This window comes from Callorhinchus milii, unplaced genomic scaffold (assembly GCF_018977255.1).
Source record: "Callorhinchus milii isolate IMCB2004 unplaced genomic scaffold, IMCB_Cmil_1.0 Scaffold9, whole genome shotgun sequence".
Taxonomy (NCBI): Eukaryota; Metazoa; Chordata; class Chondrichthyes; order Chimaeriformes; family Callorhinchidae; genus Callorhinchus; species Callorhinchus milii.
This window is the reverse complement of record NW_024704750.1, coordinates 7,445,024-7,458,722: the sequence shown is the minus strand read 5'-3', so window position 1 is coordinate 7,458,722 and position 13,699 is coordinate 7,445,024. Positions and strand designations below refer to the sequence as shown.

Below are 13,699 nucleotides of genomic sequence, written 5' to 3'. Positions count from 1 at the left end.
TGGCTGAAATCTAACTGTTATTAAACATATTTATACCATTTAAAATACACTGAAAGCTTTTTCAGTTTTAAAAAATGCTTTAGCAATAAAATCAGAAGGAGCAGAAAATTGCATTGATTCAATCAAGATTGTACATCAAAACCCCACTATGCTTTAGAATCCTAACCAGGAATGCATTGGAAGTGCCCTACAATGTAGCAGCATAGTCTGAAGCAAGCTTTATTATTGCCATTTCTGTTTGTCTCTTTCACTGTCGCTGCTGTGTTTTGCTATTCAGGTCTGTTCCCACCGGGACAATATCACGTGTGACAAGGAAGGAAGACAGTTATTTTTACAGTACCCCTTATATGACAAGGGAAAAAAAGCCAGCTTGAATCATCGTTACATTGCTCTCCACGTGACAGGACTATTTTTAAATGCATACTGCCTAGTTAAATAGCCACTCACTCTCTCCAGTTCAATGCGGCATAGTTTTACAATACAGTATAATGCGAACGTCAGGTTTCAAATATGTTGCTGTTGAATTAATTTATCGCATCTCAATATTTGTCCCATTATCCTTTGCCATTCAAGTGGTCAAAAATAGCTTTAAAGTCCGATTGAAAATAATAAATTCCTGAAATATCTGAATGGTAAATTGTTTGGCCTTTGCTTCTACATCAGCAATGATGCTCTGTATTCAGCTGGAGCAGCCAATTAAGCTGCATAGTATTCTAGAGCTGAGAACATACATAGCCCTGACAGCTAGGACCTTTTACAATATGCCCAAAGTCCCCAAACACTTTAAAGTGGTCTATTTATGGACATCCTGTTTATGGGATTTCCATGCACAAAATATAAACAGGATGTGAAGTAACATGAAAAACAAAATCAACGTATTTTGTCTGTTGATTTGACTTGACTGACGGGAGTGCTCAGGTGGATACATTTTTGTCCTATTGAAAATTAGGAAGAACTTGATTAAGAAAAAGGCAAAACCTTTCCGGAGTTATCTGTTGTGGAGTTTAATTTGTTTTGATCAACTTCCTGGGGGTCAACTTCCAACGTACCTTGCAAACTTACAACTACAGTATAGAACCCAATGATAACATTCACACTGGCATTTGATTCATTGATATCATATCAAAGCACATCAAGAGTGCTTGTTAGATTGAATATCTTTAGTTCAAGGCTACGTACATTTTATTAGGCAAAGTTGATGATTAGTTCACACCAGCAATGCCCCCTATGCCCCCTGCACACACACACACACACACACACACACAGCAGTGAACCACAAACAGCAATATGAAATGAATGACAAGAGCATCTGGATAATTTTTTTAAAAAAGGTGAATATTCTCCCTAGGAATGGTCCAGCCACAGGTGGGATACAAATGATGCAAAACAGATAGCAAATATGACAGAAGTAGAATAATATGTTTTCACTGCAACAAAACAACAAAAACGTGAATATATTCTAGCTGTGGTGGGTTGTGTTTAAGCTGATGTTTTCAGGTAGATATCACGGATTGATTTTTCTTCATAGCTGTCAGCTCCACGTACATGTCTGCAACTACAAACCTCTATTACAAATGTTATAGTCTCCATTACACTGTAAGGAAACAACAATCATGTTGATGTGTTCACCCCACAAAGATAGTTCAAAACAGAAAATATTCCTGCAATAAAATTCTGAACACAGCACTTGGCTCTTCAATTGAAAACTGTCTTAAAGTGCAGTGGGAATGCAGATGTGCAGATTTGATAATTCTGTTGTTGGAAACAAACGGCTGTCACAACATTGAGAGTCAATTTACAGTGTTATGTGTGTTTTACATAAATAACTGAGTAAAACACGGCAGGAGAAATCACTGCAGTAAAAGGACATTCTCAGTGAAAGAGGCACCGTCATCATTGAAACAGCTTTGTAACTGTAACTGTGTAGGGAAATCTACAAGTAGAACTATCTTTTGGGTTGTGTAGGGATTGTTCATGTTGCTAAGACGAGTGCTATATTGTGTGAGTTTTGGGGGATATCATTAGAGCAAAGCAATGTGGAGCTACTTCTCTTCCAGGCTACTTCCCTTCATTCCTGGCCCTCTCCCAGCTCCCCTCACACACACACAAACAGACTCCTACAATGTGAATCCCTTTTGCCTTTATCCGTTTCTGTCCTGGAACCTTCCATCATTCTACAACTCTATAAGTGTTTGGAAAACATTTTCTTTCTTTGGGGACAAAATGGAGCCAAAATGGGCCTGGGATAATTCCATTAGTATAAACGTCAACCACAAATAGTGTAGCTCTGGAAGATTTATTTCATACGTTAGTGGATTTGTAAGCAAGCCAAGCTTAGACACTCTTCAAGCCGATGGCACTGGATCTTCAAAAGATTACATTTGAACGAATGCTGAATTTGAACAAAGAGTAAATTCATTTAAATTTGGGAGCCTGATGAGAACCTGATTAACTGTGAATTCAGCAGTTTCTTTCTTCCATATGAATGTATTCCTGATGTTAGTCCTTCTGCACTTATGGCTGTGTCAGGAGTTTGCCTTAAATCTATTTAGTTCGCTGGTTACCACTGAAGAAGTAGAGGAGCCTGGCTAGTTTCCTGGTATCTCTGCTGAAGCAAAACCAGTGCATCCCATCCCTTAAGTTAAGTTGTATTTTGTGGTCTGGCTCTCTGGAAGGTTTGAGGATTGGATTGTGGTATGAAAATATGTAAAGGGTTCATACTGAAGATTATATGGTTGTTTTTAAGGCAGGGTATGTGGACCTGATCATGTGCAAGTAATTTGATGATTTCAATAATTACATGCTAACACAAAGGCTGAAAAGGTTAAAGGCAACGTGATACATTGAAATTTGAGTTAGTCATATGAAGAAGAGTGGGGTGGGGCGTGTGTGCATAAATGAGCCATCGTGTGTAAAGTTTACAATCATCTTTAACTTCAAGTGCAACTTGGTTGATTGAAAGCCATCAAATGCTAATCCTAGCATTGAGGTGGCTCAGTTAGCTCAAATTGGAAAACTAAAGCATTAAGACTCAGGGATCAGGATTACAATCAGTGCCAAAGCCTCATCCTCAAGTTCAAAAGGTGATGTTATTTCTTGTAACACAGTGTGAAGATCACTGGACAAGAAATGGCTGTTACCTTCAGTTCTCTAAGTAGCTCATTTCATTGATAACATTCAGTGAATCAACAATGGCATGACTGTTAGAAAAGTTTAGATATTAATATCTGTTGTCACTTACCCACAGGCTTGATATCTGCCAAAAAAATGACCTCTAAAGAGTAATACAATGAGGCAAATTCTCCACATCAATTACGTTTCTGCATAAAGTATATCCACCCTGCCAGAGGTTTCTTTCTTGGATCAACTTGAAAGTAGTACTAAAGTTCTGGCTGATTCTCCAAAAGATTTAAACCCTTAACTCTACCCGTCTTAACGGAATAAACAACTTATTTCTAATTAGAAACAAACAACTATGAGAGCAATACAGTATCCTGAAAGAGAAATAGGCACAGGGCTCTGTCAGTGTATATGCATGGGCCCACCATCCGTAAACACACATGTAATATCTGTCACGTGAACCAGCATTGTGATGTCTGTCAAAATATCCTGCTGAGAGGCATCAATATAAACAGGCGACTCCACTAATTCATGCACTTGAACGCTGAGCCCATATTGACGACAATAAATTACAGCACAATACATTTGTGTAGCGCCATTAATGTTCTCTTTTTTTGAAACTGGCAACATGGAAAACGCACACTCACAATAAATGACAATAGCCTGGAATTTCCTCTGAGCGGAAGGCAATAAGATTCCACTGACTGATAATTCAATCAATAGAGCATCTGGATTATTTTCTTCCACTAGTGATAATCATCGGATTATAAATGTGGAAGCATTCGCGCATTAGTCTTGAATGGCAATATCCAGCACTAAACACAGCCAGCCGGCAGTGAGGAGAGGACAGATAGTCCACTCAAGTGATAAGTAGTGCTAACAGAATTGGCTGCAAAAAGACTGATATACAGGCATGAGAATAGATTTATCTGCCTGATTTCTCTGGGATCCGTTGTAATTCTATCCCAGGTTTGAAAATTAAATACATGTTAGTTGTACCCTGCATTTGTAAAGAACATTCACAATATTGTGTCAACAAATTCAAGAGGGAATTAGATATCTACAGTTGAGTAATTCAATTGAAAACCATGAGAGATGATGGGGCAGTGTAGGAATATTACACTTAAGCTACCACTTTCCAGGAATCGACAATCAATTATTTAATGGTATATAGATGCTGATCTGAGGGAAACTGAAAAGCATATCTCCATAGAAAGTAATTAATGCTAGGTCTGGCTATTATACGAGACTGAATTAAGGCACAGCTAATTATCAATAATAATCCTTGAATTTTACATAGTGCATTATCGTGTCATTCAGACGTTTCAAAGTGTTTTACAGAATACACTTTGTAGATGAAATAATTTATCACTACGTAGAACAGGTCATGGAATCAATCTACCCTACATCTGGTTTTGTATCTGTTTTCATACTCTGTGACTCTCATAAACATTCCATTTACTGACCTCAAATGGCATTGGCAGCAAAAGTTATCAAGGAACAACAGTTTTCCAACCACTTGTCTGATGGGGAAACCAGCAAGGAAGGAAAACCAAGATATCACAAGTAATCCATCCAGTCTACAAAAGGGAAGCTGATTAAATTGTTACTGAGAACAAACCCTCCCTGTCCTGACTGTTAGGTCCAGACTTCGCCAAGCAGAAATCCAGCTACAGCATCACTTCAATCATTACTGCTGTATCAAAGGCTTCAACATAAACACGAACAAGAATGTGCTTTGCAACATCTGTTAGATGAAAGACAGCGACGTAGCATGAACTGGAACATTTATAACAGACCAATAAGTTACTTCTCATGCACGTAACCTTAAGGAATGGCATACCATATGAGGCCTCCCTCCCCTATGATCACTGTGACACGTGAGATTATGAGATTTTGCTTGGTTAAAGCTAGACTGCTCAGTCCAGTACTGATGGGTGTTTAAAGCACAGAATTACGAGGGTTAGAGCATCTGAATCAATGTAGGTAGCTTTCCATTTTTAACTTTCCTTGACTTTCAATGAGATAGACTAGATCTGACAAAAGGCTAGAAATAGTCAGTGATAAAGTGAGTTGTTGGCTGCATTATTTCCAGTGATAGTAAATCTGCAGCACCAAACTCTCTGTTTGTGTAGCACAGTATTCACAATAGCATTCCCTGTGTCAGGAAAAATCCCTTCCATACCATCGCTGAGTTTAAATAAGGGGTTCAAGTTACTAGAATGAAATTCAGGGAAGAAGGTGACAATCATCGAACTGGTGTTTTGAAGGCCTCAAGCAAGTTAAATTTTAATAGCCAAAGCCTTAATTGTGCAAGAAAATTACAACAGCAAACAACCAAATCTTATTCTGCCCCCGAATCGGAGATACAATACTTTGTTCTTCGCTTACCACCAGTGATGATTATCACACCTTGTGGCCGTTCGCAAGCACATTGAACACGGACAAAGAAAGGAATGTATCCCACTACCACGGACAGGACCTGCCTGTATCATTCCTAAGCTGACTAATAAGATTGTCGCTGGTCGTGGACAAAGAACAAATTTGTTTCTTTCGCCTCCTTAAAATCTTAGAAGTATTCTTTTTAAATAATGAAAATGAATGAACGCAGGTTACATTGGTTATTACATCCAGAATTAAGGGATTCTCAAAACTCTACAAGGCCTCAGTTATCTTCAGAATACTCTTCATAAAATAACAGTGTCAATGAGACGTGGATTAGAAATAAGTCGACAAAAATTTTCCAACATCTTGAACAACATTAATTTCTCCCCCTCCCTCTCTTTCTCTCTCACTCACGCGCTCGTAGACATGTGAACATACCTAGTTCACCAATTCAGCACTTTAGTAAAAATGTGACCAACAGAACAAATTTCCTATTCACAACTAGAGTATTAGAACTACTTCACTATATTAAATCGGATTTAAATTGATAAAGGTTAGTGATACAAGCGATCAGGAAGCTGACTCACAGGCTGCTTCACTTATGAAAGAACAAGCAGTGCTTAACCTTTTCAATGCTACGTGATTCCCAATGGCATGTCTCACTGTAGTAAGTGGCATTTCTAGTTTATTAGACCTCATCATTGGCACTGGCGGTGTCTGCCTCTCCGCACCGATGAGAACTCACATACAGTGGCTGACAGCTAAGCAACTGAATCATATCTGATTTCATCACCATTTAGAACTACGGTACTGATATTATAACTGCAGCACAGTACCACTTAAATTCAGTGTCTTCCTCCTGTCGGCCTGCTGATAGGAAGGAGAGCGGTCTGTGTTTGTGTGGGGTGGGAGGGTGCAAACAAAACAAGGCCGAGAGTTTGCTGCCCACTTCAGCCCGACCTCTCCTTCCCCTCCAATAAACAAAAATTTTTCGAGAACTTGTCTGCACATGGCTCCTTTTTCCATTGGCAATGAATGATCCCGATAAAATCGTAAGCAAAAAAAATTACATATGCACCAATAGTTCTGCCGCGAGCAGCAAGAAAGTTAAATCAATATCGCTCCTGTTGCCGTCTCTCACTGCAGGCTTTTTTTAATACGTGATGTTTATCACATTGATTTGGCTCCTGTTTGTTACTATAAATGGGATAGGTCTCTGATAAGAGAAACACGCCACTTCATTGCGATGATCAGCAACAGTACATGTCAGCAACATTGCACCTTTTTTATTCTATAACCTGCTCTGCTAAACATGCCATCTGTGACCTTCTTAGGCATTTCACCCTAGTGAGAGTGATTGGCATGAAAGTGTCAGCAATATGCATCCTGCAATATACATCCCCATTGTGATTAAAAATAACTATAATTATAATCCACAAAATACACAGTCAATCCACCTTACAATATATTTTGTGAAGCGCTTTCTGACAGCTCAATGATGTTATAAAGTGCTATATCAAATGAAAGGATTGATATTATCATTAATCCTTGCATTTGATATACTGCCATATCACGTTGGGAGGATGTTTCAAAGTGCTTTATGGGATTTACTGTATGGTGCAGTGACTGTGCATTTTGTAGGTGAATGCAGCAGCTAATTCATGCATGGCAATGTCCCATAAACAGCCATGACCAATACTTTTTTGGCGGTCTCGTTAGTCCGGTTCCTGAGCCAGGCCGGTCCGCAGTAGTCCAGGCACCCCTGGTTCATTGGTAGGACTTGGAAGGGCAGGGAATCCTCCCACTCAGCTCCTGTTAACCCTGTGAGCCAAAGCCCTAATGGGATGGGGTGATCCTAGCTGGGCAAGCAGCGAGACAGTGCTATTAATGGCAAGCTATGCGGTTTTAGCTGGTTAGACTCCAGCAGTACCCCAATGCACACCCTGGGGTCCAAAATCCCGTCTCGCTTTTGCCAACCTGCACCTAATACTTTCCAGAATTAGGTAAGCAGGATGAGTCGCTCCAGGGAGAGTTTGCACATTCCATTCCAACAATCTATCTCTGGAATTCCCACGTGTAGGTGGGATGCATGGAAATCTCAGTTTGGTTTGGATATTAATTTGCATAGTGATGGGTTTCCGCATGTGTCAGCCACCCAACTGACTTAAAAAAAACAATAATGGAGCAAAACGGTATGGTCCGTGTCAGGGTTTCTAAATGTATCTCATCCCTAGAATACCCAAGTGTCACAAACTACTCACCAACTAACTGAGCTAGCTAGTTTGCATCTTTAATTCATGCTCCTGAAAGAATCTCTAGCATTGACGTATAAAACAGTTGGTGAAAAATGCCCTTTTTCATATTAGATTCAATGTGAAATGAAGCACCACATTTTCAATCCTTAGTGTAAACTAAGCTTTTAATTCCCCTGTAATTTTGTATAAGAAGCATAAAATATTTTGCTTAATATATTTGCCTGGGATTCATGCATCAGTATCATGATTCTGCAGTGAAAATGTCATAATAAGCTCTCAAAGTTTTCAATCGATGTTGTACTGCTTTGTACATGACTGTCATTGACAAGGTCCTCATTTATTAAGACTATCGTACATTTCTAATGACAGAAAACTGACGAGTCAGTACCAGCTTGTAGTGCAGCCTCAGAGTTCGGATGTCATCCATAAATCATTTGAGCTTTACTTTTGGGACACCTTAAGACCCTCCACTTTCGACCAATCTGCTACCTTCCTGCCCTCCACCCTCCCTGATCCCAACTTCCCCCCATCCCCGCTCGGGTCCAAATCCCTGACTGTCCAGCGCCTTGGGACGTCCTCCCAACCTGAAAGGCGCTGTATAAATTTAATTTTGTACTGTATATTGTGTTGATTAAACCTGAACAGTTTCAGTCAAATTACAGCTTTTATCCACACGAATATATTCTATGGTGAATTGGAATTACAATTCCTACCATTAATACCTCACTGTGGGGAAATATAAAATAGCAACTTCATTACAATCCTTTATTACTCGATGGTATGTCAATTTCAAAGCCTTTTATGAAACTTTGTAATGTCCGTTGAATAAATAAAGACGCTGTATGACAAGTGACTAAAGAGAATGACATTACTGCTCGGCTCAAATGTTGTTGATGTGGTTGATTATTTTGCATAGTGATGGGTTTCCGCATGTGTCAGCCACCCAACTGACTTAAACAAATAATTTTTACAATTTCTCATTATTACAGTTCAAGAAAAAGAATTCTATGTTTAAGCCTTTGTTAGACCTCCATAGGCCCTAGGTAGCCCTAAAAGTTATGGGAAATTAGATACTGTACTTTGTTGACACCATGAACTGAGCATTGCAATCACACCTTGTAACAAGTTTCAGTGACAGTGGAATGAAAATCTGTTGCAATCACTGGATACATTTGGTTTATATAACCCAATCATAATAATAATAATCGTTGCATTTGATATAGCATCTTATCATATCTTCTAGATGTCTCAAAGACTTCACAGAATATACTATAAAATGAATTGACTGTATATTTGTGGGCGAAATGCAGCAGCCAATTGCGCACAGCAGTGTCCCACAAACAGTTGTGGATTGAGTGACCAAATTATGATTGTTTTTCTGAGGGTTTATTATCCCCAGAAAAGTGACCTGCCAATCGACTAACAATGGGGTTCCTACTTTCTGCTCGGTGAACACAGGTGTGTGGAGTAAGGAAACTTGCCCAACATTTCGCTCTGCCAGGAATAGAACCCAGGCCTCTCACTTGAGAGGCGAGTGCTCTAACCACTGAGCTACAGGACTCCACAAAGAAGTTCAAAGTGAAAATCTCAGGTGTTTCATTTTGCACTTTAAATCTAATAGTAACTGAGGTTCTTTATGCTGGGTTAAGATTTTGCTCTCCATTGCAACAATGAATTAATTTTACATCCTTCACAAAACAAGTCATGTTGCATCATTTTGTGCATAACTTTGTTTCTCGTGTAAATAAAACATAACAACAACAAATTACATTTGCATAGCGTCTTTCACGTCAGGAAGACATCCCAAGGCACTGGACAGTCAAGGATTTGACATTAACATTAACATTCCAATCTAGTGCCAATTGTTCAAAACCCATCTAAGAATGTGTTTTAGGATCTGCACATTGTTTTATTATTGAAAAATAATATTTTGGGGCGGAAAACCAAACCTTGCTGTGCTTTGGATGCAATAAAGAGCTAGGTTATCTATCAAGATCCCACAAGCTGCTATGAGATGAATGATTTACAGATAGCTAATCCAAGTAGGGATTGAACCTTTATCAGAATGTTTAGGTTCGATTCCTGTCAGAAGCTGAAGCATCCAGTTGGTAAAGTACAAAAATCAGCATCTCTATCAACTTCTGGTTACCAAGGGGAGGAGGAATTTGTTCTTTTACCAGCAACTATTGGCCTTAACAATTGATTTACGCTTGTCTACCCAGTATAGAGTGATCAGTCAGTCACCTATTAGAATTTCTTAATACAGAGATTGGCTAGCAAGCAATAAGGGACTGTGCAGAGGTGCTCTGAAGTCTGATTACACAGCAAAGTTGCACTTAGAAACCAGTATACACATCAAAACATCTCATTACCACACAGGGATCAAGTTATAAATTGATAAAGAAAGTACCTTTAAGAAGGCTGATAGAGTGGACAGTGATTATTGACAGCAAGGTTCTCAATCAGTAAGTTAGTGCAGTCTGGCTAGTAACTGTTCAAACATTCTGCATGCTTCCACTGAAACCTTTGAGCAAGACATAAAGACACTTCTGTCCAATTGTTTGTTTGTTTGACTTCACTGTAAAGGAAAGTTGTACAGAAGGAAACAAACAATTCTCATTCAGAAATTAGAAACATTAAATAATTTGTATCCAACTCAAACAATTACAGGTGGAACATTTATTTGTTCTGTGATGAAGTCAGGCTGACCAAAGTCAAACAAGTTAGAATCCTATCATTATGTACACCCTGATTAGAAATGGGAAATCCAAGCATTTACATACTGTAAATTATTATATTATAATAGTAATCATTACATTTGATATATTGCCTTATCACATCGAGATTCTCAAAAGCACTTCACAGAATACACTGTAAAGTGATTTGACTGTATATTTTGTGGGTGAAATGTATATAAAGATAGGTTTATTCAAAGAAAAACAGCAGTAAGGCAGCATTAGCTGGACTTTTACAGCTTACAGCTCATAGGAGCAAAATCAACACCGGCAAAACACCATGAGACTCAAAGGATTCAGTACAAAAATATGAACACAAAAGAAAAGTAAACTAATCCATCAGCACAAGCCTAAAACACATGACCATAGCAAGCATATTCCATATGAGCAGCAGACGTTGGTTGAGGCCCCTAATGTCAGTAGTTTTCTCCATCCACATACTTTGCCCATGTGTTTTTACTCAATGCATTTTATTTTCACTGTACAGTATAACAAATGCTGGCTGCCTTGAGAGCTTAGTTAGGCTGTGCATGCTGGCGACTGATTTTCTTCATTCTTTTAAAACAATAATATGCTAAACAAGTTAAGCTAAATCTGTACTCCACAGATAGGTTACATATAATCAAACAAAACTACTGCCAAACGTCCAAGATTTCGGTGGAATGGCCCTTTTGTTGTGTAAAAAAAATCCAGCTTTGCTTTTTTGTGTGTGTGTGTGTGTGTGTGACTAACACGCAGGGTTTTATAATAGCAGCAGAAACCTCCCTGGAGCAGCACTGGGAATGGGTGGAATTAAAGCCAGCTTTAAGTGGCTGGTTGAATGCAGCACACACAGCAAAAAAAAATGAGAGATTTCCTGTCCCTTTTCTGTAGACATCCGCAAACAGAAGGAATACTGCTGGGTTCCTGCAGTTTCCTAAGTGAGCCCAAGCAAATGAACCCCACAAAGCATTTAAAGCCCCCTTTTGAGTTCTCTTTGTACTTGCTGCAGCAATCCAACTGCAGTCACTTCAAATCAACTACAAAGATAACAGCACACAGTATCTTCATCACCTCGACAGCCTTAGGAAAAATTGTTCAAGGGAGGAAGACTATTGAAAAATGCAGTACTATGCGATTGGATGCAGAATACGTCTTATAGGATTGACTTGTTACAGGGGCCCAATGGAATCATCCAAGACTATTTGAATATTGCACTCAAAGTTCAGTTAAAAGAAAGGTTAAAGAGATGTGTTTTGGAATTTCCTTCCTCATCTTCCTAACCTCAATCCTCACCAAATTGAGTTGGTCGAGAGAGAGAGAGAGAGAGAGAAAGAGAGAGAGTGAGAGAATAAAAACCCAAGGAAAGATTGCAAGACACATTAGTTTTGAACTAAAAATGAATACATCAGGTCTTTCTTTGCTTTTGAATAGCAGCAAAGAGTTTGTGGAGGACATCCCAGTTTAGGAAAGGGTTCCGGACAGCAGATTGCTGTTTTTAATCGACTCCCAGTAATCTCAGAGAGAGGAAATGACTTGCATTCTATAAACATTAAGCCACATACAGTCAGTCCCTTGGAACAGAAGTGACTAATCGCATAAATTGTGCCCTGTGGCAATGAAAGCAAATCAATGTGATAGAATCTGAAATTTAAAATGTTGATAGTACATGATAGATGTTGTTGAGTCGAAACAGCAAAGAGAATTTACTGAAATAGACAGATAATTCATCTAAGATAATATTTCAAACTCACTTCCCCCAAAAAATCCTATAGGAGAATGGGATTGAACTATTCTCTCTCTTTCTCTCTCTCTCTCCAGTCTGTAGGATCTTATCAGAAGGTATGAATCAAGTAAAAATATAACTGACAATTTCTCCTATGGTAGTGTTCTCCTAAAGACCTTTAAAATCCTGAGAGCCCTGTAACAGCCTGACAAAATATTTCATGGAGGGGGACGTTAAATCATTGAACGCAAAGTTTCGCGAGCAGTACGATATGAATAAGAGCATTTTTTTTGTTCTAAACCTCCTCTATTAAACAGCTTAGAATTCATTGCCTGCAAGAACTTCACAGCAGCAGCAGCAGCACTGGGTAATAATCCATGCAACACAACACCATGGGATCATGAGAGGCAACTCCACAAAGATTCATTTCGTTTCCCACACTCAACAAGGCAGCTGGACACACACACACACACATATATATATATATTATATATATACACACACAACACAGGGCAAACAAATAAAAAAAAACACAGGGAAGCAGAATAAAGAGTCAAAGCAAAGGCAACGATCTCTTCCTTTCTAACAATAAAAGAAATTCGAATCCAGGAAATAACTTGTTACTGTACCTCACATTCAGCCACAAATCCCTGTGTGTGTGTGTGTGTGGGTGAGTGGGTGTGTGTGTGTGTGTGTGTGTTGGTCTGAGCTCCCCGATGAATGTTGACTGGAGTAAAGAGGAACAGTTACTGTTGCAGATGAAACTTCACTGCCAAACCTCCTGATAGTCCAACAGGAACAGGACACATGTGGCACAACAGGGTGAGCTATGCAAATCTGCTGTGAGACAACAAAGGCAGCAACTCCTCTGGTCCAGGTTGGGGTGCAGTTTCGATGCTTTTTCTGATGCCTGCGTTTTTATTTAACGCATGGCTTTCTTATCCTCCACCCCCCACCCCCCACCCCCCCACCCTCTCTTCTAGAGCCACATAGAAGTCGATGCAGGGAAAATGCATTGGTGCATTCTCAGAACCGTTTGCAAAAGGGTTTCCCCTCCTGAGTCCCACACATAGTCTGCTCCATTCCCTTGACATGCCATCTCCTGTCTGGCTGAGTGTGCAGGAGCTTTCATGCACACACATGAGAAAGCACTTCATTCCAGCCCCAGCCATCTCTGCACCCTTTCTGTCAGCGTTTAAAGACTGAGTGAATCCCCCTCCTGCCTTGCATCTAAACCCCCAAACCACTACCTGTTCACACAGCCTTTTTTTTTTGAATTTTAAAAAAAAAGAAACAAATTTATTGTTCAGGTAGCTTTGCTGCCCTCACCCACTCCTCCCCATATTGCTGCTTGGACAAAACAGCACAGAAACAACGTGTCGTTAAACGTGTTTTATCTTGGCTGAAGGAATCCTGTTAAAAGCAGAATTAGCCTCACAATATTTCACATCACAAATCACTACCTTCACGAGCAGTAGATCTGCTTCATTTCCTGATAT

The 13,699-nt window shown here is 39.4% G+C and overlaps 1 protein-coding gene across 2 annotated transcripts in view; it reads right to left on the bottom strand.

Moving 5' to 3' along the window:
- Positions 1-12,873, bottom strand: part of frmd6 (FERM domain containing 6) — a 43,867-nt gene extending 30,994 nt beyond the window's left edge. For both annotated transcript variants that reach the window (XM_007888181.2, XM_007888180.2), the window contains exon 1: positions 12,830-12,873. The gene's annotated coding sequence lies outside the window, so the exon portion shown is untranslated. The remainder of the gene's footprint in view (positions 1-12,829) is intronic.
- Positions 12,874-13,699: the final 826 nt, after the last annotated feature.